Genomic DNA, 27,804 nt, shown 5'->3' with positions numbered 1-27,804 from the left:
CTGCTGGCGTCCCCATAACACCGCCCTTAAAAAAGCACAGTCTTAGCCCAGGTGAATCCCATCTACCTATGCCCACACCCTACTGCAGGTGCCCACCATCAGGCATGCATTTAGGACCTCAAGGATCCATCATCTATCCTGATGGCGGGAGGACAGAAAAACCTGACATTTTTCCTTTACCCTCAGATGTCATTTCCAAAGTTCTGTTCTCAGAAACCGAAGGAGACTTAGTGGTTGTCTAGTGCAACCTTTCACTTTTTAGTTGAACAAACTGAGGTCCACTCAGGCAGAACTACTAGTCCAAACAGCACTGTGGATTTGTGGTAGATCTTGAACTCACATGTTCTCGGTAGCTAGATAATAAATGCTCATTAAATTGAATAAAACCATACCAGTGGAATTATCTACAGAGTGTTATGCAAATTCACCTTGAAAGGTGTTCCACAAATGCTTCCATAAGAGTTTTACAGCAAGTTCAAAGTTGTTAACTCATTTTTCAAATTGTCCCAGGCCCCATATGATATAGAGCACTAGGCTGATGCAGGAAGGGATTTTTCTCCACTAGTCAGTCAGGTGGCTTATTTCAGCCCCCGGAGTAGCTGTTAATCAGGTTTCAATAGACTTCAGCGTTTCACTCAGAACCTGTTGGCAATCCTAAAACTCTACTGATCCTGTCATCTCTGTAAAATGAGCTCTGGCTATGGCCCCATCCGTTTTCAGTTTTATTGAGGGATCCCTTCAGAACAGTTCCTGCTGCAGCATTAATGTGGACCTCAGCAGGGACCCCCTTTTTTACCCCGAGCTGCTCTCTCAGGGTACAAAATGATGTGCTCCCACTCCCAGAGATTTAATAGCATCAAGGCAAGTTTTTAATGTGCTCTTTTTCCCTCTGCCAGTCCAGTCCTTCCCAAGCATAGTCGTGACTGTTTGAGCTACCCTCCTCTGGGGTTGTCAGATCCTATCCAACTTTTCCTCTAACACCTTTGCAGAAAATGCTCCTGTCTTGCTTCTTGATTTTTATCAGACCTATGGAATCATTTCTGTAACACTTCTGTATCCTTCTATCCCAACCTCCCTTCCCAGGCAGATCTAACACAAATATCATCTAACACACTGGGCAATAGCTATGTGCTCAATTCAGACCTAAGCAGATAACATTATTCAAACTCACAACCGCCTTACAATAGGTGTTAATATTAGTCCTTCTTAGTTGAAGAAAGTCCTTAAGGGACCCTAAGTAATTGGTGCAAAGTCACACTATTGAAAAATACTGGTTTGGGATTTTTGAGCTGACGTAGTTCAATTTTAGGGTTAGACCCTTTGTGGCTATGCTATACTACCTCTAAGCTTACAAAATTGATTCTCTTGGAATATGCTTTTCCACCCACAGGCAATTTACTAACAAGCCTCCTGGCTAACAGGATATCTGTCACACACGTAGAACCAATGGCTCTCTATGGAAAACACTGGACACCAAAAAAAAATGTTTTCCCCAAAATATTAAGAGTGCTACAATAGAGTGCTACAAAAATATGAGGGATACTTGTGATGTTGCAACTGTAAGTATCTTAACTGCACTGGAAAAAACACAAGTGATAAAACTGTTTAGGACTTAATACATACACGTACACAAATGAGTAGCAGTATAGTGGGAAATCTGAATAACATGATGGGTAGCACTAATGTCAGTAGAGATAAGTGTTTACCAGGAAAATCACACTGAAGTGTTGTCATCCTTTCCTCCCCTAGAGTTTTGTGAATACTTTATCTTCATTAAAGATGCTAAAGATTTTCATATGTCCCAACCTGATCCAGCCTGGTGGGCACTGTCTCCCAATTCCCTTGACTGTGTTGTTCTTTTTCTGAGAACTCCAGGCCTGGGGAAGAAAGAGCTGACGCTGGCTTCACTGCCTTCCCTGCCTGGGTTAAGGATCACCTGTGATACTAATAATTGTTGTCTTTGGTAACTTCGTCTTGAACAGTAACAAAAGGTATAAATCACCCCCAAGGCTCTTAATTACTCCCATTAACAGTTGCTTTGTTATCCCGAATGCGGAGCAGTTTCCCTGCTCTGTGAGTACACACTGTAAGTACAGAGCAACAAGCCTGGCTTCAGGCCAGGAGTTAAAATAAGTTATGCTAAATGATGGCTCAATTGTTCCCCTGGTCTCTCTCTAGGTTTGGGGGATGTGGGCTTAAGTGAGCCAACAATATAGGAATCTGGGGTCTGTGCGTCTTCTAGAAGTTCCTTGGGATATTGCGCTGCCTCTCACCAGGGTTATTTCCTTTTTTTTTTTTTTTTTTTTTTTCTTTTCAAATTTTTTTTTTTTTTTAAATATTAAATTTTATTTTTATATTCCCCCATACAATTGCAAACGCCCCATTCTGACCCAATCCTTCCCCTCCCGCCCCCCACCCCCCAAAAAGTGTCTCTGGTTCATAGTTTTTTTGTTGATTTTGATTTTCACTTTCTTATATTCATTTTCCTGGTCCCTTATTTAAGTTTTCTAGATTCCTGCTATGAGTGAGACCATCCGGTATTTTTCTTTTTCTTTTTGGCTTATTTCGCTGAGCATGATCCCTTCCAGTGCCATCCATGTTGCTGCAAATTATTTCCTTTTTCTAATCTTTCTTAGTTTCGCTTGAAGCATCAGTGTTTTCTTCCTCATTCCCTCACCTGATCCTACCCTGCGCCATTACAAATCTTCCTTCTTTTCTATAACTGGCAAAAATGAGGAGTAAAATTTATGAAGAAAGTCCAAATAAGAAAGTGAGCTGCCCCGTTGGATTTTTGGACCTGAAAGGCAGGAGATTTTCAATTCTTCTTTTTAAGAAACTGCCACAGTGCTGGGTTTCCTGCGTAATCAAATCTCAGTTCCTCAGTGAGGTGTCCAAGAAGCGCCAGGATGTGGGGGCACACCTCCCTTCAAGCTTTCAGCCCTCTGCCATCCTTGAACATGCAAGATACTTCAGAACACAGGCTTCGGAGAGAGAAGACAGGGGTCTGACCCTGCACATTCACTTCCTTACTATGTGACCTGGAACTGATCGTTTACACCCACTGAGCCTCACATGCTCCACATGTACCCACCTCATAGATCAGGATTAAATGAGATGATACATGCAGTGCCTAACACAGTTGGCACAAAATCAGTTCTTAATAAATGGGAGCTGCAGCCATGGTGATGGTAAGAATCTGAAAAGCGTGCCCCATGACTCCTGAAGATTTTTTCGGGTCACCAGTCCCCTGCCCCACTCCTCTTATCTTCACCCAAGCTTCTAGAGCTTGTGCTAAGCCTCTAAGTTGGATCTTCCTTCATTCCATGTTGAATTCTGTCTCCCCTACTAGATTTTACAGTTTTTGAAGACAAAGATTGTACCCTACACGTTTAAGGAGTAGATGAATAAATAATAAAGCAATGGCTGATTACGAAGAAATATAAGTGAAGTGAACACAGGCCATTTAGAAATAATGAAGATTTTCTCAATATTCTGATGTACCAAGAGTCTCAAAACTGAGTCTTACTAAGAAGTCCTTAAAGAATTTATTCAGTAGCAACAAGTATGCCCCCATTTTATTTCTTTCTCCTCTGGAAGGAGTCAAAATCTCCTTGTAATTTATTAAATTAGTCAAAACTAGATCAAAGGGCCACCCCTTGCTTGGAAACCAACTTCACATTTCCCGAGGATTAAGGACTCCCCATCTTTAACACTGAAAAATATCCAGCAATCCCCATCAAGCATATGAAAAAAATCCAAGCCATGTTAATGGAATCCAAACTAAAAATCTCCCTCTCTCCCTCCTTCCCTCTCTCTCTCTCTCTCTCTCACACACACACACACACACACACACACACACACACGCACAAGTGAAGTCATCAAAATCCTAACAGTGTTTATCTCTGGATAGTAAGAAAAATGTTAACAAGAAAGAGTCCTATGAGAGGACAATAAAGACTCTTAGATAGAAATGTGCTGAAGCCACAAGTCCAAATTTTCTAGGACAGTCGGATTTTGAATACTTGAATCTGCTTACCCCAAAGTATACTCTTATCTACTGTGTTGTGACTAACTTGGTGAGAAGCGCCTTTGTAAACCTCAGTCAGCTAGAAAAGCATGCCCTAAAGAGAGATCATGGTGTGCAGTCCCAACTCATGCAACACATTCACATATTAGCAGTTGTCTGCTTGTTGGGTACTTGGGAACAGTGAAGAGATGTTCTTCCCAGGTGAGTACTGATGTACATAGTTGAAATAAACAGAACTCATGATCCTACATTCATTATTGTCACATCATAGCCACCTGCCAGGAATAACATCAAATGCCTGCATCATCTCACCCAACTTCCTAACAACCCTGTGCTAGAAATAATTACTTTTTTCCATTTAACACATAAGCAAGCAGAAACTTAGAAAAGTTATCATCAGAGAAAACATTCACTTCTCTATATCCTACTTTAAAGTAGTTCATGTGAGAAAAATATAGACAATTAAAATCTTTTGTGGAAGCAAACTCTGAAAATATCTGGCAATAAAATTACAAGTTAAAAGTAAAAGGGGAGGGCCTCCCCGGTGGCGCAGCGGTTGAGCGCTGGGTTGCGAAGCTGCGCGCGGCCTCTGCGGCGCCGGTTCGATCCCCGGCTGCTCCCCGGCCACCAGAGGAGGGTCCCACATGGCGCGCAGACCTCTCCTGCCGCCCGCTGCTCCCCTCAGCAGTGTACTTCGGTCCTTCTGCCTGCTCTGCTCCCCGCTCTGGCTCTGGTGAATTCTCTCGCCCTCCCGCGCTTCTGACTGTACCCAGTGCATGTATAAACAAAACAAACAAACAAACCAGCAAACAAATAAATAAAGCATGCCTCTATAAAAAAAAAAAAAAAAAAAAAAAAAAAAAAAGTAAAAGGGGATGTGGAGAAAGACTACCAAGGTAAAGTAAGAGGGGTCAAGTATGTATGAGTCTCTGCAGCCCACAAATGAGGAATCAGTTTAAGACTGGCAGGGGATAGAAAGGCCTATCATAGGGAACTGATATTTGTGCATGAAGGTCAGTATTTCCAAAATCCATAGCCTGATTGGAACTCAGGACTGCCTCTGGACACACTAAGTAGAGGCTGATCCCAACCTAAGGTTGGGGGCATGGAAGACTATGAATTATCCTGTTGTTCTAATACTTGTTCCATAGTTATTTTCCTAATAATCCAGTCATTATTTCTTAAAGAGACAGCAAGTCTGAAATCTCTTGTGTCCTTTTAATAGGTTTTATTTTTGTTGCTGTGTAGTTTTATTTCATTGCTCAGGCTAAGCTAAAACTGTAATTCAGTTTAAATGTTATATGTTACAGGCAAGCTGCTTACAATGTATGGTCACAGGAATTTTTGGAAACTTGTCTTTAGGTGTTATTGGCACAAAATAACAGCCTAGAGTTTTGTCCTCTGGGTGCAAAAGACAAATAAAGCTTCCTGTGTCTTGACAACTTATAAAAAGTTAACTCTGCCACAAAACATATGGGAGGGAAAGCTCTGAAATCTTTTCCTGACTCTAGAATAGGAAAACAGAGAATGCTGTAAGAATTCAGAGATTATAAAACTATGATCAGGAAGAGATCATGTGACTTCTAATTTAAAAGTTACAAATCACAGACTAAGTATCTTTGCAAAGACACTGCTAATAAAGGACTGTTATCCAAAATATACAAAGAACTCTTAAAACTTGCCAATAAGAGAACAAACAACATTATTGAAATATGGACCAATGACCTTTACAGACACCTCATCAAAAAAGATATACACATGGCAGATAGCATCCTAAATTTGGTTCTACATCACATGTTATCAGATAAATACAAATGAAAACAACAATGAGATGCCACCACACACCTATCAAAATGGGTGACATCTAGAACATTGATGACACCAAATGTTAGTGAGGATGTACAGCAACAAGAAGCCTCATTCATTGCTGGCAGGAATGCAAAATGGTACAAGTTACTTTGGACGACAGTTTGTTAGTTTCTTAAAATTTAAACATAATCTTACAATAAGATCCAGCAATTGTGCTCCTTGTTGTTTACCCAAAGGATTTGAAAACACACACAGATTTGCACAAGAATGTGTAAAGCAACTTTACTCATAATTAACAAGACTTGCTAGTAATCAAGATATCCTTCAGTAGGCAAATGATTAATAACCTGTGGCACATCTAGACAATGGAATATTATTCAGTGCTAAAAGAAATGAGCTATCAAGCCATGAAAACAGATGAAGGAAACTAACCTGCATATTACTAATTGAAAAAAGTCAATCTGAGAAGGCGATGATTCACATTAAGTTCACACTTGGTATTGTACATTCTTTGAGTTTTAACAAATGTATAAGCACCAGTTTCCACCATTATATTATCATACCTTATTGTTTTATGGCCGTAAAAGTCCTCAGCCTGTATATACTTCCCCAATCCCTGCCCCCACCAAACCCTGATCTTTTTTCTGTTTTCATAGTTTTGATTTGTTCAGATTGACATAGAGTTGGAATCGGGGTATATGGGAAATTTATACTTTTGACTCAATTTTTCCTGTGAAGCAAAAACTACTCTAAAAAATAAAATCTGTCTTAAAAATGTGTGTGTGCATGTGTGTGGGCGTGTGTATGTGTGTAACCATTATCATCACCTTCTTTTGCAAAACTAATTAGAAGCAAAACTGTAAAGTTGGGTTAATATTACTGCTGGGTTTCTCAGGTTCTACCTATACCAGAGTGCTGGGGCCTTCTGTACCACGTACTAAGCATAGTGATTAAATCCAGAGGAGACCGGTGAGCCAGCCCCTGCCCTCCTGAGGTTTACCATTTAAAGCAGAAATGAGGTATCCAACAATTACAGTGACTACACAGACAGTTGATTAAATTGTGAGAAATCCCCTGAAAGCACATTAACAAAAAGACAAACCCAATCAGTGGAGTTAGGGAAAGCTTCTCTGATGAAAAAATTTAATCTAACCTCAAGGTTGATTAGGAGGTAGGAAGGGCAGGTTGGGGTTTGATGGAGGAAACTTGGACATAAGAAACACTATGTTGGAATGTTCTAAGGGAGGAGGCCTGGGCCTGTGCGAGAAACAGAAAGGCCAGGATGACTATAGCTCTAGGTCATAAGGATAAAGGAAGGCAGATGCAGCTGGAGAGGTAGAGAGGGAAAAGACTGTATTTAACTGTCCTAACAGAAAGGGTCAGCACGGAAAGATTTTAAGCAGAAGAACGATGGTGTCTTCTTTCTTGTTTTATTTCCAGAATGTAGTTCAGTGCTTAAAACATTATGGGTGGCTCAATAAAAGTTGGAGAAAGGAAAGATGGAAGGAAAAATGAGAACGAGATGGGCTCATTTATTCATTCACTTCATTATGTATTATGTAACAAGTGGAATTTCAGTTGTCTGAAATTGTCAATGTACCCACACAAAGAATTCATTTTATGAATGAAATTATTATTGTTGTCATCACCACCATCTGTTATTATTCAAAAAAATTCTCCTGAAAAATAGCATAATATGTTATCAGAAAATTTTATTATAATTTCAAGCAATATCAGAATTCTCTTCTCAATTTTCTGTGTCCAAGATTTGGGGGTCATTTTACATCCATGTTTGCCACATCTGAAAATTTATGTGTATCTCATGGGGAGAGAAATAAAACTCAACAGCAACTTTACTACTAACGATGAGAGGTATTGGTTTTTATTTGTAGTCATTGCTCTTTAATGACCTAAATAGCTTTAGCACTTTTCCTGCCCTACACAAGGGAAAATCGATTTTCCTCTTTTATCCCCCCCTGCTAGTGGAATCTTCTTGTTAAGAAGTGACTCAGCTACCCTGGTTATTTGGGCATTTTCCCCCATGGTTCAGCTGGGATTCTATATGAGTACAGAAATTCAGTATTCTCCTTGTTGACAATATTATCCCAAGGCAATTTACTTTTGTTCAGCATCTGAGAGAAATACCTTCTGCTATTTTGTGTAATATCCTTTTGGTCAGATAGAAAATATTAAAAGGTCACAATTACTGAGGACAAAACAGCTCCTCAAGTTAAGGGAATAGAAGGGAGATAGACTAGGCTATACTTACACATGGAAGGCAAGACAATTAGAATGCAGATGTTTCCTAGACCTGGAGCAAATATAGAAAAGAGAGAAAAGGAAGCTGTTGCCACAGCTACCCAGGCTCAACTGCAGCACTCTGCTGGGCCTCCCACCCTCCTATGGGTGGTATTTTCCTGTATCCCTAGGACTTAGGTATTTACCCTATAGTAGGTGATTAGTAAATGTATGCTGAATGGAATGGATGGAAGACAGGATGAATGGATAAACAGGTAAATAAAACAACCCAGTACATTTTGGCTGCTTCATATTGGAAAGGAGACAAATAACCACCATCTTGAAATTAATTATCATTATGGTACTTGCGTTACAATTAGGGCTGGGCAGAATGCACCAGGACCTCTGTGTCTGGGGTTCGAGGTGGGAATTGGGGGGAAGGAGGAGAACACTGATATCACTTTAGATCAGAAGTTTGCAAACTACTACCAGCAAACCAAGTCACCTGTTTTTGTAGATGAGGTTGTATTAAAATACAGCCATATTCATCCCTTTATGTATTGTTCATGGCTGCTTTCACTATAGTGGCAGAGCTCAGTAGTTGCAATTGAGACCATATATACCACGAGTCTAAATATTTACCATCTGGACCTTTACCAAAAACGTCTGCTGACCCCTGCTGTAGGTTAGAGACAGAAGAGGGTCAGATATAAGGAGATCTGAGCAGGCAGGGTCTTGAGTCTTGGAAGTCACAAAAGAATCAGAGGCTTAACATTGAAACTCAAGCACATGAAATGCTGGAGTTGGAAGGATCCTCGGTGTTCACTGGACCTGCTGCCTCAGCTTTAGAAGGGAAGACTTTGGCTCAAAAGAGAACAAATTGCTAAGATCCCAAAGTCAGGAAGTTCAGGGCTACTAGAGACCAAATGGGCCACCAGGCATGAACCAGAGCCAGGGGTTGCTCAGAGATCGAGAGCAAGTCTGTTCCCTGACTGTGGGAGAGTCATCAGAATTCCTGGGATTGCCTCCCATCTTAAGGCTCAAGGACACAGGACTGATTCAATTCTTTAAGAAAAAGGTATTATCTGTATGAAGAAAGGAGGGGAAGACTTCTTTCTCAAATTCCTCTTTTGCCTCCTGAATTTATGGTTGATTTTCTCATAAGATATCTCAGGGTCAAAGCTGCCCAACTTGCCAGAAAGTGGGGAAGCTTAGAAGCATCTAGCACAATGGTGTCACTTTTTTTTTTTTTTTACACTTAGCCAAGAAGTCTTCTGAAGGAAGATTTTGACAGGCTCACATTAAGCATTCTGTCAAATGATAAGATGACTACTCTCTAGGCAATTCCAAAATATAACATCTGGATAAATAAATAAATACAAATGCCTACCAGGCTCAGAGTAACTCCAACACAGCATATGTTGAAGAAAAACAACCACCATTTCTCAAATACCAGAGGCCTGGAGGAAGCCTTCACAAATCATGGACTAGAAAACCTTTAGGTACATCTATGGGAATTCCCTATAGTGTGGATTCACCAAACATTTTGATTAAACAGTCTCCTTGCCATCAAACTCACAGGCCAAGAATGTACTCTGAAGAACTGAACTACTCTCCAGCTGTTGTGGAGGGTCAGGCTCCATTCTCAGGAAATGGTGGCTATGGACTGGTGTAGATTCTAGGGACATAGTGTTGAACAAGATTCTTCATTTGTGACTATTTCATAGGAAAAACCTTTTCATAAAATTAGATTTTGTAAGCTACTTATTTGTAAGTAACTTACAGGAAGTTCTGGTTATAAGAACTCTTCTTAAAATTAATCTGAAAAAAATTGGGCACATAAACTGGATTTTTCTTTAAGTTTATAGGTGCCAACTCTCCCAGGTGAGTTTTTAGATTATAAATATAAACATCATGAAAATAGTTAATACTTAGTGAGCCTTACCATGTGCCAGGTGCTAAGCGCTTTATGTATTTTAAATCATGTAATCTTCATGCTCACCCTGAGAAGCAGATACTATTTTCATGCAAACTTTACAGATAAAACAACTGAGGCACAGAGAGTTTAATTACCTTTTCCAAGGTCTAATAAAGTGGCCAAGCTGGGAAATGACCAAGGCGTTTCAGCTCTGGTGATGGGGAAGTCAGCCCCCTGAGCTCTGTTTTCACTTAGGGCGGTGGCTCTCATGCCTTCACCTGGAGAACTTTCAAAAATACTGATGCCTGGGCCCTATTCCAATTAAATTCAGGTCTCTAGGAATGAAGTCTTTGGTACTGTTACCTTTAAAAAGTTCCCTTTGTAATTTTAATGCACGGTGAGAATTCAGAAACACTGACCTAGGAAACAATTGGTTCAAATTCCATGTTTTGAGCTTCCTACCAATATGACTTTGTACCACCATTAAAGCCAACCTTACGACAACATCTCCACCCTTCCAATGATATATTTTCTGTCGATCCAGTAACAGTTCCCAGCTGGCGCTAGCAATGCTGGTTTCCTTCCAGTAGTTTCTCTGGATTCCTGGAGCCTCTGGTTTTTCTCACCTGTTGGGTTTTCTTAGCTCTACCTTTAGGGAGGATCAAGCAGGAGCACGTGTGTTACATCCCAAATCACCTTTAATTAACAGCAGCTCTCCTCTGCTGTGCCAGGAGCTGGACAGTAGCTTACCACACACTATCATTACTCTTCACTCTGAAGTTTGAGGAGGCCCAATCAATAGCACCCCTCTTCTCCCTACCTGAGTTCATATAAGCAAAGGAGTTAGGCAGATGGAGATTTATTTATTTATTTATTTATTTATTCATTCATTTATTTATTTATTTATTTATTTATTCAAGCACTGGGTACAGTCAGAAGCGCGGAGGGTGAGAGAATTCACCAAGCCAGAGGAGAGAGCAGAGCAGGCAGACTGACGAAGTACACTGCTGAGGGGAGCAGCGGGTGGCAGGAGAGGTCTGCGCGCCTTGTGGGACCCTCACCCGGTGGCCGGGGATTGAACCGGTGCTGCGGAGGCTGCGGGCAGCTTCGCAACCCAGCGTTCAACCGCTGCGCCACTGGGGAGGCCCCAGATGGAGATTTAAATTGTGAGTTTTATTACATAGAAAAGTTGCTGGAGAAAAATGAGTAGTGTGAGGCAACAAGAAGCTTCTACACACGACATCTCAGAAATAGCTGTCGAGCAGAAATTTAGCAGGTAAGCAGAAGTAAGTGAACCTGGAAGAGAAACTCCACTGGTGCTATAATGTGTGTTTACAAAGCACTATATAATTGCAAGGTATTATTACTAAAACAGAAACTGTGAATGACTACTTTATTCAGCGTAGGCACTATGCTTGGTTATTAAGGCTACTACACTACAATAAAGTGGGTACAAAGTCATTTGAAAATTTCCCTCAATTTACATGGAGGCACTGTTTGCAACATTTCTCAACACCAACCCCCCAGAAAAGAGAAAAGGAGGAGATTTTATTGTGTTTCCATCTTTTATACTGTACTTATGGGCGCCATATGCAAGACACATGTGAAAGGCATAGGCATAGCACACCCCACACGGGCATTGCAAGCCATTTACATTAGGTTTTCCTGTTACAGTAGCTGCAGGCACGTAAAATGTTTATTGCTGTTATATTGCCTTTGCTTTCATTCTACATATACCTGCTGCTAAGCATCTGGTCTTGTGTTGAAGAAAATAGAACACGTTGATGCTTTCTCTGGAAGTTGAGGTTTTTACTTTTAGGTTTTTTGGGTTCTTTTTTTTTAATCAGTGATTGGTTCTCCCTGGCCTTCTTCCCTGGCTAGTCCAGAGGTTAGACAGAGTTACCTTGGTACTACATGAACAAAAAGAAGTCATGGTAAGCACAGCCTTGCTTTCAACAACCAAGCAAGCAAGAGGCCATTTTGACACCAAGGTAATCATTCTTCAAAGGGAAGGCCAAAAGGTTTCTTCCAGGCTTAATAAGGAAATGGTAATTGTACCTGCATCTGGCTACCCCATGTCACTGCATACAGCACTAGCCCCATTGCTGATGAATTAATTGTCAATCATTTGTCTGTGGCCCAGTCCCTCAGATATTTAAAAAATAAAGGTCTTCAGAGATTTGATGCTGAGTAGACAACCGCCTTTTTATGGCTATGTAAAATAAACATCAAATACAGTAATAGATGATATATGTTTAGTATACTGAAAAATTGAATGGGCTTAACTGTGCTAGCAGGACTCACTATTGCTCATATTCAGTTACATCATTTGCCTGCTTGTGCTATACTGTAAACTGCAGAGTATGTGTGGTCATGAAGAGACTGGTTCTTAGAGTCAGTAGGTGAGTGTGAACTACTCTGATTATTTAGTCATTTGCCAAATAAATGGTGCTGATGATTGATAATTTCGAAGAATGGGAAGTTACACTCTGAGTGTAACTTTGAAGAAGGCTCAGAATTGGATGAATAGTTGGAGTGAAGAGGACTTTCAGGAATATGTATGGAAGAACTTATGAACAGTGAGTAGAGCAGCTTGTTGGATCAAAATGTCCACATGGGATGGGAAAAGGAGGAGAGGAATAGGTTTCAGATAATACCACTAAGAAGAAATACTGGGAAAAGGTATGAGTTCTTCCAGAATAACACATTTGGATAACCCCAAGGTAGTGGCATAAAACTGAATATTTTTGAGTAGAGAGAAGTCAGGATGAAGGAAAGATTATTCTGATAGAGATGGGCAAAAATGAATGCAGATAGTATACATTTTCTTCTTCTATTTTATCTCAACAAAGCTGTTTAAGCTTCAATGAGGTTCAGAGGCCTTGGGAATGATTTGTAAAATATTAACTTTCCCAGTTTTTGTCTATTACTTAGTAAATCATCAAACACTAACATCTGTATAGCTATCGTTAAAAACGAATGTTTGTATAGCTCTTTATAGTTAATGTAATATTGAGTAGCCCATAACAGTGGTCATAAAGAGAATAAACTCGAGGGATGCTTTCACCATGGGGAGCTGTCAATTAGGGCCACACACAAAAATACTTAGAGGTGTTAATTTTGGGATAGTGTGTCATATCTCTTTTGGAGTAGTGCTTTTCCTTACTGACAAAAATCAGAGACTAGTAAATTGGGGACTTATAAGCATTAGAATTACAGGATACACTTGATAAAGACTTTAACTCTGCACTTGGAAAAATTATAGATTAACTGAAAATTCTCTAAAATAATTTTAAAAGTCCAGCATGCAGGTGATGACATTCTTATATCAGACCCATATGGGGTTGGAAAGAGAATTTGAAAGGAATACGTAACTACAATGATAAAAGAGAAGATCTGAGCAGGAGAGTTTCTACTGAGGAGGGATTAGAGTTAAAACTAGAACCAGAATGCATAGAATCTGTAGATAAACATATTGATGATAACACAGGCTACTATTTATTGAGCGATAAGCTCAGATCATGCTTTTGTCTTATTTCACTCTTAACAAGAACTGATTATCTTCATTTTACAGACTAAGAAATTGAGATTTGATTTTATAACTTGTCCAAAGTCATACAACTAATGAATGTAGGACTAAACTGAGATTTAAAGGCAGCTCTGTCTGACCTCCAAACTCATGCTTTTTCACCACATCCATACAAATGTGCAAGTGCACATACACTTCCTAAAATAAGACACATGTAATTATCATGCTCTCACATGAGGAATCAATAATTATCCATTGATTTGTATTCTTTATAAAGTCTTAAGCTGAAAGAATCAGTTCTTAAGGATAAAAACTGGGTGCTTCTGGGTGGTGTCAGCAAGCACTGTCTTGGTACTCAGGAGGAGAAGGTCAGGTTTGCTGCAGCCCTTTCAGAAAGAGGTTTATGTCAATACCTTGAATCAATCCTTCTCAGATACTTATTCACCAGCCTCATAATAACCCTGTGTGGTCAGCAGCTTAAGTGTTGAACACACTGAGTCCTAGAGTCTGACTCTTCCGTGGTCCTATAACTGGTACTTGCTGGATTGGGATTCACATCATGTCTGCTGACCCCAGCTCTGAACTCTTCCCACTACAAAACAGCAACTCTAGAAAGTGCATCAACTTAGTGTTTTAAGTATGCTACCTCGGTTTAAATATAAGCACCATTGTGGCCGAGGTATTCAATTCCACTGATGCTCAGTTTTCCCAAATGTAAATGTACATGATAGATTGATGTGAAGACCTGGTAAAAGAAAGGAAAACAAAGTTCAATATTATCTCTCGTGTGTATTAGATTCTAAGCTTTCTGGGAGTAATTTATTCATGTGAAAGGATGTGTTAAGCTCCCACTATGTGCCAGGTACATTGCCAGGTGCTAGAAATACACACAGTCTTACTCAACTTTGAATTGTTGGTACTGAGCACAGTGGCAGTTAATTCCAGGAATGCATAGATGTGGCATGAATGGAATGGATAAAACTTGATGGATGAATGAACAAATTAACAGGAATTTTTGGTTTTATGTATAGAAATTGATTCATTCAGCAATTATATTGAATCCTTACTATGTGCACTATTCTGGGTGTTATGAAAGATGGAAGAATAAACAAAACACATGGTATATCCTCAAAAAACAGCAAGATATACTAAGAAGTGGGATTCAGAATCAGAATAACTGCATGTTCAATTTTCATTCTCCTACTTACTAAATAAGAAACTTTGAACACATTTCTGAGTCTCAAATTTCCTATCTACAAAGTGAGGATAATATTAGTGACTTTTCATGATTGTTGAAAGGAACAGCACTTGTAAAACTGTTATTGAAGATCACTGTAATCTGCTGTAATTATTATGTAAATATTACATAAACATTTCCTACTAACTGTCAAATCCAAGTTTATTGGGGTCCCGGGGGAATTCTTTAATTCTCTGTTTTGGTAGTGAAGGTCAGCAGTGATAGGATAAATGTGATTGGTGTTGTCATCACTTGCTTGCTTCTTCTCTGGAAGCCACTTATGAAAAATCATGGAAGCAGTTATTCTAAAGGGCTTAAGTAAAGGAGATGTGTCCATTAATCACACAAATAACCAGTATCAAGTTTGAGTTCTTGCATCTACTGGTAACTTGTAAACTATAAGTTAGTTGCTTTCTTTAAAAAAAAAAAAAACTGAGCTACAGCACTTCTTGCACCTTTTAGACTTTCTGATTAAGGATTGAGTGAAGTCAAATAACATCTATCAGTCACCCATAAGCGCCAGATTAAAGAATACTTCCTTGAGTAAGCCACGACCCCAGCCTTAAAGGATCATGCATGTGAGTCAGACATGAATATAAATCAGTACAATACACTATGAACACTGGACAATAGAAGTATAAACAAATCATCATAGCCAAAAAAAAAACAGTGACTATTTTTGCCTTGAATAGCAGGACACTTTCACAGAGGAGGTGATACTTGAAATGGTGTCTCTAATGTAAGACCAGAAGCTCACCAGATAATGGAGAGAGAAGGGCACTCCAGAGAGAGAAAAAACTGTACAGTACATGTGAAGACAAAGAGAAAAGAGACAGAATGGGAGTGCATGGCATGTCTGGAAAGCAGAGATTATTGTAGTTTGGTTTGTGTACAGGTTTTTGACAAGAGGCTCAAGATGAGCCTGGAAAGGTAGGTTAGGACCAAATCATGATGGGTTTTGAAAGTAGTGTTAAGGATTTAGGGCTCTAACTTATGAATCATGTCTCGCTACCACCTAACAGAGTTGCCAAAAGTAAGTATTTGTTACATGAGAAAACTATGGTTAGTTACAGTAACTAAAATGGTTTCCCATTTATCCAACTATTTCAGTTGCCCATCCCTTTAAAGTTTGAAAAAAGGAAAAATTTGTAGGAAAATAGAAGTATCAATGAGAAAGGAAAGGAGGGAGGGAGGAGGGGGGCGGGAGCAAGGAAGGCAGGGAGACAGGCAAGCAAATGAGGGAACAAGAGGCAGACAACGGTGCAGAATAAAGCCACCAAGAAGTAATGAACTAAGACTTGTTGCCAGCACCCTGGGTTTGATTCCTGCGTTGCTATTAGCCATCTAAGAAAACTTGGACAAGTCGAGTAACTGCATGAACTTGGATTTTCACACTGGTAAATGGAAGTGATAACAATTTTTACTAAATTACAAGATTGTGTGAAGAACCAAACCAGATTTCTATGGCAAAAATTATGCATATTTCAAGCAAACCTGAAGTCATTCAAGTGAAGTTAATCTCTGGATGGAGGAGTGTGGGGTGGAGACTTACACACAGGGTAGAGACATGGAACCTGACAGCCCAGGATGACTGATTCCAGTTTTCAAGAGCAGCGAGAGCCTTGTTAACACCAGCAAATGATTGCCATTTCCCTTGTCAGGCAGTGACAGGAGTTAGTTGACCTGAAAATTCACTAATAGTTCCATTAGAGAGGCCTTGGAAGTAGCCATCTTTTTACTCATCCTGGTCAATTAACAATGAATTAATGCCAGACATATTTTCAATTGAGCTGAAAGCTGATTTCCCCCCATTTTGCTAAAAATATAGAGGGACAGCTGGCCAGAAAATATCCTGCTTTTCTTTCTAAGACTGTTCAGAGCATTTCTGAGCTAGTATCAGCTCCAGGCATTGATGAGCTAGTAGTTCAAACCCTGAATTTGACAAAGGACATCCAGGTTCAAGTACCAGCCTCCCCAATCACCAACTGTGTGGTTTTTGGACAAAGAACAGAATATTTCTGAATTTTGGTGTTTTTACATGTAAATTGAAAGGCTAGAGATAAAAGCTAAGGTCACTTACAGCAATAAAATGTTATGATTATATTTAAAGTGATTTTAGCCATGGTAGTGGAATGGCAGGCTGGACTTGGTATTGATTTTTTCAATGCACTCAGATAGGAATCGGGACATCGGGGTAAGTCTTAGTCCTTGTTCTAGTCCAGTGGTTCTCAACTAGGGTAGGTGGGTGGGGTTGGTGGGAGGAGTTTGACCCCCATCAAATATTTGGCAATATTTGGAGACATTTATGGTTGGCCCCCCTGCAGGGATGCTGTTGGCATCTAGTGGGAAAAGCTCTGAGAGACTGCCAAACATCCTACAATGCATATGACAGGCCCCACAACAAAGAATGATCCAACCCCAAACATCAACATGTTGAGAAAACTTGTTCTAGTATATATTGGGTAGTTTTGGCTGAGTCATAGCTTTTTCATTGTTCTCCATGTCCTCCTATATAACATAGGGATGATAATAAAATCGGCCTTTTTCTATCATCTCACAAAATTGACAGCCAAGTTGGTAACAGAGCAAAAAAGTGCCTTAAAATTTAATGTGGTTCAAAATGAAGAATATCCTGTTTATTAACCCACTTTCGTTGTTTCATGTGCTACTTCACTGGGGTCTAGCCTCTTACCCTCTCTTGGACATGTGGTTTAAAATACTTCAGTTTGTGGCAGGACATCAATACCTGACCCTTGTTAAATTAATTAAACAAGGAGCCTGAAGTAGTTTTTTTGTAGGTAGCCTGCATAAACAAACTAAAATCTAAGCCTGTAAACACCTGAGGGTTATGAAAATGAAACATAAGGGCCACCAATTACAAACAGCTAGCCAGGCTTTCAGTGATAACCAATCAATTTCCTTACTTTGCTTTTACCTTTCCTTTATAAAAGCCCCTTTCCAGCTCCTGTCTGGGGAGCCCTCTTATCCACGTTCATTTTGGTGCATTCAAAATAGTTTTTGCTCAAACACCTGAAAATTTTTAATATGCAACAGTTTATCTTTTCCTCTAGGAGTTAACCTCCAGTTAACCTCTAAGAGTCATGAACCTTGACCCCAAACTAAAGTAAGAAAGGTCTTTTACATTTTGATTATTAGGGAGTATTTCTATTACAAGCCCACATCTGGTAGGGGTCAAACTCTCAATCTCAACAGAGCAGAACTTCTCCTTCTGTTTCCTTGAGGCTGCATTCTTGTTCCAGGAGGTTATGCAGGTCTGAGGCCCTGGGGCTGGAGAGGGAGTCCAAATATTTGCCATAGTCACCTATCTGTACTAGCATTCCTTGGAATGAGACATTGCTTGTGAAGTCATCTGTCCATCTAAGTCACTGCAGTGTCCTCCCTGTTACAACTACCACATCCCAAGAGCATACACCTTATGCTGATATCTCCAACTCATCCATGTGCTCCCCTTAGACCAGATCTACTCTCCTCTCCTCTGCCATCTGAGAACTTTCCTCTCCATAGACCTGGCTGACAAACTGCACACAAGTTATCTTGCTGTTAACACCCTCCCCCCAAACCTATCTGGGGTTTCTATATTCAGAGTTTCTGCCTGGAGCAGGAGGTAGCCAGGGAGAGGCCTTTTCCCTACAGCAGCATCCAGATTGAATATTCTTGCTTCTCTCCCCTCCTCTAGTCCAATCAAATAACCTTACTTAGCTATAATAATATTCTAATTATCTTCAGCTATAATATTCTAATTATCTTTATCCACACCCTCCAAAGTTTTTTACCGTATCAAAGACAAAATTTTTGAAATTAAAAAAACATTTTTCCTCCATAGAAGATACATAAATGGCCAATAAGCACACGAAAAGACACTCAACTTCATTTATCATTAGGGAGCTACAAATCAAAACCACAATCAAATGTCACTTTACACCCATAGGATGGCTATTATAAAAACAAAAACAAAAACAAAACAGGAAATAAAGAAGTGAGAATGTGGAGAAACGAAACCTTTGTACTTTGCTGGGTGGGAATGTAAAATGGTGCTGCCAGCGTTGTGATTTTTTTAACATATTAAATATAGAATTTCCATATGATCCTGCAATTCCACTTCGAGAAATATACACAAAAGAAGCAAAGCAGGGACTCATTCAGATATTTACACATCCATGTCCATAGCATTTTTCACAACAGCCTACCAGCGGAAGCAATACAGATGTCCATTAACTGATGAATGAATAAATAAAATGTGCTATACACAGACAATGGAAGAAAAAAATTCTGACACATGCTACAACATGGATGAACCATGAAGACATTATGTAAAGTGTCTTCATTTGGCTTATTCCATTAGCCAGACATAAGAGGACCAATATTGAATGAGTTCACTTATATGAGGTACCTAGAATGTTCAAATTCATGAAGACAGAAAGCAGAAAGTGGCTGCCTAGGTGTGTGCATTGGCGGGGGACTATGGGCAGTTAGTGTTTAATTGCTACAGGCTTTTAGTTGGGAAGATGAAAAAGTTCTGGAGAAGGATTAGGGTGATGGTTGCACAACAATGTGGGTGATTATCGCCACTTACTGCCTTACTTATCTAAGGTGATAAATTTTATGTTAGGTGTATTTAACACCATTTTTAAAAAAATCATTTTTTCTGTAGCCAACATGACTTCATAATCTACAGTGGTTGAAGGAAGAATAACACAGGAAATGAAGAAATTGCTTAAAACTATAATTAATATACTTTATAAAGTAAAAATAACATATATAAAAATATTATGTAACCACAGACCTATCAAATAAGTATTTCTCTTTTTCTTCTTCTTAAAAAAGCAGACTCATCTCCAGGATGTACAATTTGATTGTCAAATGAGGAAGCAAACCATTCCCAGCAGAGTCAATCAGGATCAATTCATTGACTCACTGTCAGCTTACTGTACCTTTATTCCAACCCTCCAGTCTAAATTTGGATTCTTGGCCAAACATATTTCTCTCTTTCTCTTTCCCTGCCACACCTCCCTCATTTTCTCTTTCAAGATTTACCTAATTAGGAATACCAATAGTGGTCACCATTTTTCCAGGTTTGAAATATATGATTACTAGAGTAATATACATGGGTTCCAGATAATTTAACAAATGATGTTGGCACAATTGGTTTTTAAAAATGAGTTTGATTCATTGTACATCTTGCACTTAGATAAATTCCAGATGGGTCAAAGATTGTTTAAAATGATTCACAAAATTTGTGTAAGACACATGAAGAAATTTTTTACATGATCTTACAATGAGGACTCTAAGTATGACATAAAATTTAGAAGTCATAAAAGAAAACTTTGATAAATTTAAGATTATAAAAGGTTTAAAAATTATTTGTAAAAAAAACTACTTTGAAAAATATTAAAACATACTTTTCCAGTCTTGCCTTGCATATTGCAATAAAAGGACTAATTTCCTTAATATAGAAAGTATATCAACAATACTACAAGAAAAAGTTCATAGGAAGAATGGACAAATGATACAGAAAGCCAATTTAAAGAGAGGAGAGAGTAAATATATGAAAAGGAGAATTCATAAATATATGAAAAGGTGCTTGCCTTCATCATTACAAAAGAATCACAAATGAAAACAACATATGAGATTGACAAAAAATAACAATTTGGATAAAACATCAGCTTATTAAAAATATGGGGGAACAATCACTTCCCAGAGCTGTTGTAAGACATGTGAATGAATATAGTCTTTATTGATCAAAATTTTAAATTTTACTCTTTGTCCCATACTAATTTTGCTTCTGCAAATTTACTCCACAGATAGAGTCACAAAAAGAAATAGCATACATGCAAACAGCATGTCTCCACTGGTGGGAGTCAGCTTAAATCAATTTTGATGTATACATAAAATGGAGTGTTATGTCACTGAGACACAAGGCCCACCCCCAGGTACTGATACGCATCTACCTCCGGGATACATCTGATTATAAGTGTTTAAATCCTAGTTGTGATACTTAGGAAAAATTTTAAACTTCTTTGTGCTTCGGTTTCCTCATCTGTACAATTGAGATGACAATAATAAAACCTGTCTTAGAAGAATATTGAGATGATTAAATGAGTTACTATGTTTAAAACACTAAGAAAGGTATTTGGCATTGCCAAACCACCTTCTCCTTTTTCCTTATTTATTTATTTTTGTAAGTATCAAGGGATTGTGGTAAATCTGGACTGGGTAAAACTAAGCCAAAGAGTCACTCTTTGCTACCCCTCCAACGTATTTACGGGTTTCACCTTCAAATGAATCAGGAACAGAAAAGATCTACAGGACTTACCCTCTCTGACAGTTTCAGTCAATCGATGCATCATCTTCAAATACTTATTTTAGTATTTCAGGGCCTGCAGAGGAAATAGGCATGATGGTGTTTACTACTGTATTGTTAACCTTGAGGTTGGGTGGACAATTCTTATATATAAAACAACAAAAGAAGGGAATACATATTCTTTTACTGAGACACACTTTGTGTTATGTGTTAAATCCTTTGCAAAAATATTCTCATGTAACTGAAAGATAACATAAACTAATATCACATCAATTTTTTTTAAAGATTTATTTATTTATGCATACAAGAGCTGGGATACAGGCCAGAGGTGTGGGGGTGAGAGGATTCACCAGAGACAGAGTGGGGAACAAAACAGGCAGATTGACCGAAGTACACTGCTGAGAGGAGCAGCAGGCTAGTCAGGAGAGGTCTGCTGCACCATTTGGGTAGCTCCCTGGCTGGCCGGGAATCGAACTCGTGCTGCAATGGCTGCAGATTGCCTCACAGGTTGCGTCTTAACACTTGTGCCACCAGGGAGGCCCTAGCACATCGATTTTTAAGTCAAGAAGCTTGCAAGTGTCAAAGAAATTCTAAGATAAGACATTAAGAGAGACTGATCAGGGTTTTTGCAAACACCCATAATAAATTGACTTTGCCTGCTTGTTAAGTATACACGTTCTCAGGATTTATCCTAAAGCCAGTGAATCTGAATCAGTATGGGTAAGAGTCCTGGGAAGCTTATTTTTAAGAGGGCCTCAGGCAACATTTATCACCAAAAAAATTTTGGAAACCCTGGATTGGAGGACATCTTGAAGGATTGAGAAGAAAGAGTTCTATTCTCCACATCTGCGAATTTTCTCATTTGCCTGCCACAAGACAAAGTGAGAGTGAACTGGCTAGGAGCCGGTGGAGGTGCAGACAACTTGACCTAGGATATTACTCCCCCAAGTGTTTTCTCCTTTGAAAACCACTCAAGGAGGACTACAGGCTCTATACCTGAGTAAAAGGATCACCTGCTTTTTTAAAATCTCTTTGAGCTGTGTTCTCACGCACCGTGACGTCAGTAGAACCCCAAGACTGAATTATGGCTTTGCATTCAATCAAGAATCATGCATTATTCTCTATGTTATCCATCATTGCTTCCCCACTGCTCAGAAGACAGAGTGACAGCAATACACACAATGGGCAAGCACCTGAGGTGCTTTAAACCTATCAATAATAAGCATTGTTCTCAGAAAGATTTTGCTCTGTGGAAAAAGCAGAATGGAACAGCCTTTTCAATGACTGGCAGAGGCTTTGAAATTGTTCCCTATTAAATGTGCAAATTCTGAAGCCACAAAACTCAGCCACCACCTCATTTGTGTCCTAGGGAGTTGGTTTGGACTGAATCAAAAAAATATATCTGTTCATTTTAAATATAAAATGATTATTGGATGCCCTGCTACTTATATTTAACTGAATATAAACACTAAAACTCAATCTATGTGAAATTAATGAGTTGGTAGTGAGTCTGGTGTATGTGTTTAATCATAAAATTACATTCAGAGTATTTGAAAGCATATTAATTGAAGTTCATCAAGAAGGCAGTAGGTATTTAGAAACAAACACAAATGCAAATATATCAGTACCCAGGTCTATAATTATCTATCCCCATTGTCTTGCATTCTAGTGCCTTTAAATAAAAATGAAACATTATGCATGCTTGGGCCATTTTAGACATTAGAAACATTTGATATATATTTTTTTATTTTTCCTTTTAAACTGGATTGAGTTATACAGTTAAAAACAGAATTTGCACAGTTGTATTGATGAATGGAAGCACTAGTAATTGGTACATTGTACTTCCCCTGATATTACTAGCTACAGTTTGACTCTTTGTGTAAATAGAGAAAAAAAATTCTTTATGCAATCATCTCCATAAATGCTATCATAATAAGACATATTTACAAATCAAATGTAGCAATTACCAACTTGGTGCCTTTAAACTTGCTTTAGCCCTTGGGAAATAAAATAGACAAGGTTAAAACTTGTGGTTTCTTATTATATCCTTAGATCCATGGGATGCAATGGACATTTTAACTCACTGGATGGACAAAGGTTGATCTAGCTTTCTCAAATATGGGGATTGGGATTCCTTTTCAAAAACTTCTTTAGCTGTGTATCTACTATTTTTTTTCTATTATCTAGTGATCTAGATAGCTTGTCTTTCATATTTGAGAACTTCAGCTCATAACCACCCAACTTGAGGCATAAAATACAGCAATGAAAGACTTGAAAATTTCCAAACATCTTTGTGAAGACTCAATGTCCAGAAATCTAACTGCATTTTATGAGTTCACTGGATATTAGGTAAGTGAGGACATGGTCACAGTCCATTCAGCATCTCTAAGGTCAGACCTTCCTATAAAGCTACACAGGAATGAGGAGGGTGTTTCATAGGGCGACCCCAGCTCTCCCACATATTGGGGGCAGAGCAGCTGTCAAGTCTTTACTCTTCCTCAGGAACTCTGTTGAGTTCTTTACATCGATCATCTCACTATTCCTCACTAAATACTCTATAAGAAGGAAATTATTTCCTTGTTTAACAAATAAGGAAACTGAGACATGGGCAGTTAAGCAATGTGCTCAAGAATCAGATGTAACAGACCACTAAAATAGGAAAAAAGGAAACTTGGGCTAGAAATGACAGAGTTGGGATTTTAATCCAGTACTATGTTCTTTAGGAATACTTATGTAATATATCTTCCTAAAGACCATCTAGCTTTTAAAAAAAGAAAGTCATGGAATTGACTCTCAGGTTTTTGGTAGCCTGATTTTTAAATCCTGTTTTCAGGGGAGAATCACAATGTCTAAGAGAAAATCAGAAGGTGTTTTATTTATATCAGAGATCTAGGCAATGAAATCTTGTATTTTATCATTAGTATCCAAGTTTCCACCTCTGCTATAAATGTGTTATCCCATACATTTTATTTATTAAGTTTTGTTTGCACAGACTTTCCTACAAGAAACATCTTTGCCTAACAGCATCTTACGGCAAGAATAAGCATCAGCTCTCAAGGCAGGCTGCTTGGTTCAAAACAACTCCAATGTTTATTCAACCTTGGGCACATTGCTTAAGTTCTTTAAGTCTCAAAATCTACATCGGCAAAATGAAGATGATACTGCTGGTAGCTAGGTATGGATTAAATGAGATAATGTACATGGTGCCTCACACCTAGTAAGGAAAACATTAGCTACTCTTATTTGTATAAGCATCAGACTTTAACTCAACACCACACCACAAGGACTCACTAACCATAGGGACCCATTTTTTTCTCTCTTTCCAGTTAACTGAGAAGATAATCAATACCCTTAAATCCAGAGGGAGAACAAGGTCATCTCCCAGGATTAAGTCAAATAATAGAGTCCCAAAGAAGTGAAAGCTGACAGATCATCTCAGTTCCACCTTCAGCCCTACAATTAGCTGTGTGACTTTAGGCAAGTCACATTTGGCTTTCTGTTTCCCCTTGTCTCAAACATGGCGAAATGAACCTGCCCCCTAAGGTCCCTACCAGTGTTAATATTCTGTGCAGTACCCAGGCAATCATGAGAGAGTGCCCACTTGGAACAGCTTGTAATTTCCATGCCTCTCTGAATAGCATCACCTAACTCAGGAAACCAGGAACCTAGGCCACTCCTGAACTTTGTACTTGAATGCCTAAGGCAGCAGCTAATGCCCCTGGCAAGGCCCACACCTCCTTAATCGGAAATCCTCATTAGTTCCCAGTGCAGGCCATCTATTACCTCACACCCATAATGGGAGTTAATTTCTATTGGGATCAGATGGTCTTCCCCCTGGAAATTTTTATTCATATTTCTTTCCTGTTTTGTGATTCTCAATCGGAGTTTTCTAATAACAGATCATTTCTTTTTGTCTAACTTTAATCTGGTCCTGCTTGACAAGCCCCATCCTTTTCATTGAAGGGTAAGACCACTTAAAGGAAGGCCAATAAGCCCTTGCGCTGCTCGGCCGGCTGGGGTGATTTGTCACCCGGTGCAGTGGTGGTCACACCAATGGATTTATCTCAAGGTAAATGGAGATGCTGAGACCCGGGACCTGGAGCTTTGATTAAGGCGCCCTTTTTGTAGTGTTGATAGATGTTGCTTGTGTTTATCTATTTGAAATGCCACTAAATCTGTGAATACAATGGAAAAAGAGAGTACTTTGCCGCTGAAAACATATTAGTGATTTATGTTTCAGTAAGAAGCACAATAAAGAGACAGAGGCTATTAAGAGCAGCTATTTTCATGAGAAATAGTTCTGCTTTAAAACATTATTAACCCCACCTTGATAAAGACTTACATGCATGCATAATCATGTTTACTTACCCCTTTAGTTTGGTGTGCTATGCATTTGAAGCACACACTCTCCAAATATTAATAAGTTAGTCAGCAGAATATTTACAGCAAAAGACACCTCACCCAGGACTGCTCTGCATTTAAATTTCCTTCTCTCAAGATAGGGACACATAATAAACTTATCTGGGAAGCTTTGGAGTTTATGTGGACTTCATATTGCTCAAAGCACTCTCAAATCCTACTCACCATCATTTGCTGTATCTCCAGCCCACACGCCTTCCACTCCCCATTGTAGTAGAAATAACCAGTAGGGTGACACATAAAGATTATAATGCATGGATATAACTTATAACATGAATCAATGTCATCAAGACGCACCCATTTAAATGAATAGGGTCAGATGAGAGTGCTGTATCACCCTGACTTGTGTGACAGTTACAAATGCATCACCTAGTATGCATAATAGGAGTGTACAAACCAGAAGAGATTTGTAAACTTGGTTCATTTCAAGCAGAACTGACCCACAGGAATGGAAACAAGAGAAAAGGCAACTGGGCTGGAGCTGTCCGGGAAACAAGTGATTTTGTGTTTTGCAGTTGCACAAAACCCCAACAAGGATTTTGTGTCCTCCAGCTCCGCTAGGGAACAGAGAGTCATCAGCTCAGCCTCAGTAAGCTGACTGTTTATTTACCACGTTCACTTTGAAAGGTTGCAGTGCTGGCACGAGGTTGCGATGGGGATAATAAGTGTGAGAGAGGGACTGGGTGGGCACCAGCAGCGTGGAGGAGCTGTGCAATGTTTACCAAGTCTGGAGGGAGGGAGGGAGGGAGGGGAACGGGAGAGGGTCTGGCAGAGTTAACAGTGTTCACAGTACAATTAGGTGTTTGGGAGGTTCTGTGCTGTGTGCTCTGATTTATTGATAAGGTCCGGGGACTTCTCAGCAGCGGGGTGACTATGTGGGGGTCGGAGGCGCGCCAGGGCGCTCTGTGCCCCGGAGCCCTGCAGCGGGCGGCCAGTCCCGGGCCTGGGGCGAGCGTGGTCCGACGCTTGGCACCGCAGCGCGCCGGTTGTGAAGCGCAGCGCTTAGCGAGGCCGCACCTGCACCTCATTTGCTTCTGAGCAGCGCCATGACCCGCCTGCTGATGGGGCGCCTTCCCTTTCATCCTCGGGATTATGACAAGTTATTAATTGCCACCATTAGCCGCAGCAGCCTGCCCGAGTTCTCTGCTGCTCTCTGGAGGTGAGAAACTGCGCGTCTGAATGCGGAGGGAAGAGGCACTGAGCAGTGCGGGGCAAACGGAGCAACAATCTGCCCAAAAGGGATTGTGAGATGGTGAATAATTTATTAGAAAACATTTTTCTTTGTCCTTCCCACAGACCCACAAATCCTCCCCAAGCGCTCTTTACCAGCCTTGCAGATAATGTACTTACACATCTCAGAGCCTGCTAAATAGACTGAAGAGGCCATAGAGTTCACCCTCCACACTGCAGCTGCCAGGACGTACAGAGTCAAAAGCGCCGGGCCTCTGCCAAGGGCCTGCTGATGGAGGCAAAGTAATTAGACCGTTTGCAGAGGCAGATATGAAAAGCAATGAATGCCTGCCTGCTTCCTTCCCAGGCTTCTGCTTCCGATATAGAACAGGTATAATCGTACACGTGGTTCGTATTTGCACATAACCCCATCCTTCCATTCCATACCACATTTATTGAACCTCTACTACCATAGCAAATTGCTCTGGCGCTGGTGGCTTCTGGACAAAGGGAAGGGTCTACCATCACCGCAGCCATATATAGACAGACCTAACTGTGAAGCTATTCTACTGGAGATGCAAACAGGAAAGACCCATGCCTTGCCCTCAAAGAGCTGGAAGCCTGTGTTCATGTCAGTGACGTTGCTGCAGGCTTAAATATTGATGGCTCTCCATTCCCAGAGACCTTCATGAGTAGGAGAATAGTCAAATCTCCTCAGAGATCTTTAAAAAACAGTTTGGAATTAGGTCAAGCATATGTGACATGAATATCTTCTACGTCAAGTCTATGACTTCATGATCTTTTCTTCTTTAAAGTCTTAGAAGCTCTTAAAATGATGCTCTGAAACCTGTCTTTTTAAGGTTTTGGTGGGTGAATTCAGTCTTTCAGTCAACCTTTAGTAAACACCCATTCCGTGCTACACCTCATGCTGGGTGCTGAGGATACAGCAGGGAGTAGGCGTGGTCCCTGACATCCTCGAGGACTGCTCATAGTCTGCAGAAACACTATCAAGTCTGCAGATGCTGAATAGACACCTTAGCTGAGAGCAAATCAAGCAAAGATGAAACAACAAGACCGGCTTCCACTACTGTATGAGATTGAATGTGCATAATGACAAATATGACAGGTGTTCCCC

General features: G+C 39.7%; 1 long non-coding RNA gene across 1 annotated transcript; it reads right to left on the bottom strand.

Annotated features, from left to right (window-relative positions):
- On the bottom strand, positions 1–26,879 carry LOC129145183 (uncharacterized). Its single transcript, XR_008550374.1, has 3 exons — positions 26,850–26,879; positions 21,093–21,156; positions 1–25 (listed from the first exon to the last, which is right to left on the bottom strand). It is a non-coding gene; the product is annotated as an uncharacterized LOC129145183 (long non-coding RNA).
- Between the last annotated feature and the right edge of the window lie 925 nt (positions 26,880–27,804).

This window comes from Talpa occidentalis, unplaced genomic scaffold, assembly GCF_014898055.3.
Source record: "Talpa occidentalis isolate TD23 unplaced genomic scaffold, MPIMG_talOcc4v2.1 talOcc4.9, whole genome shotgun sequence".
Lineage (NCBI taxonomy): Eukaryota > Metazoa > Chordata > Mammalia > Eulipotyphla > Talpidae > Talpa > Talpa occidentalis.
Note: the sequence above shows the minus strand (reverse complement) of the source record. Positions and strands in the feature narration are given on the sequence as shown.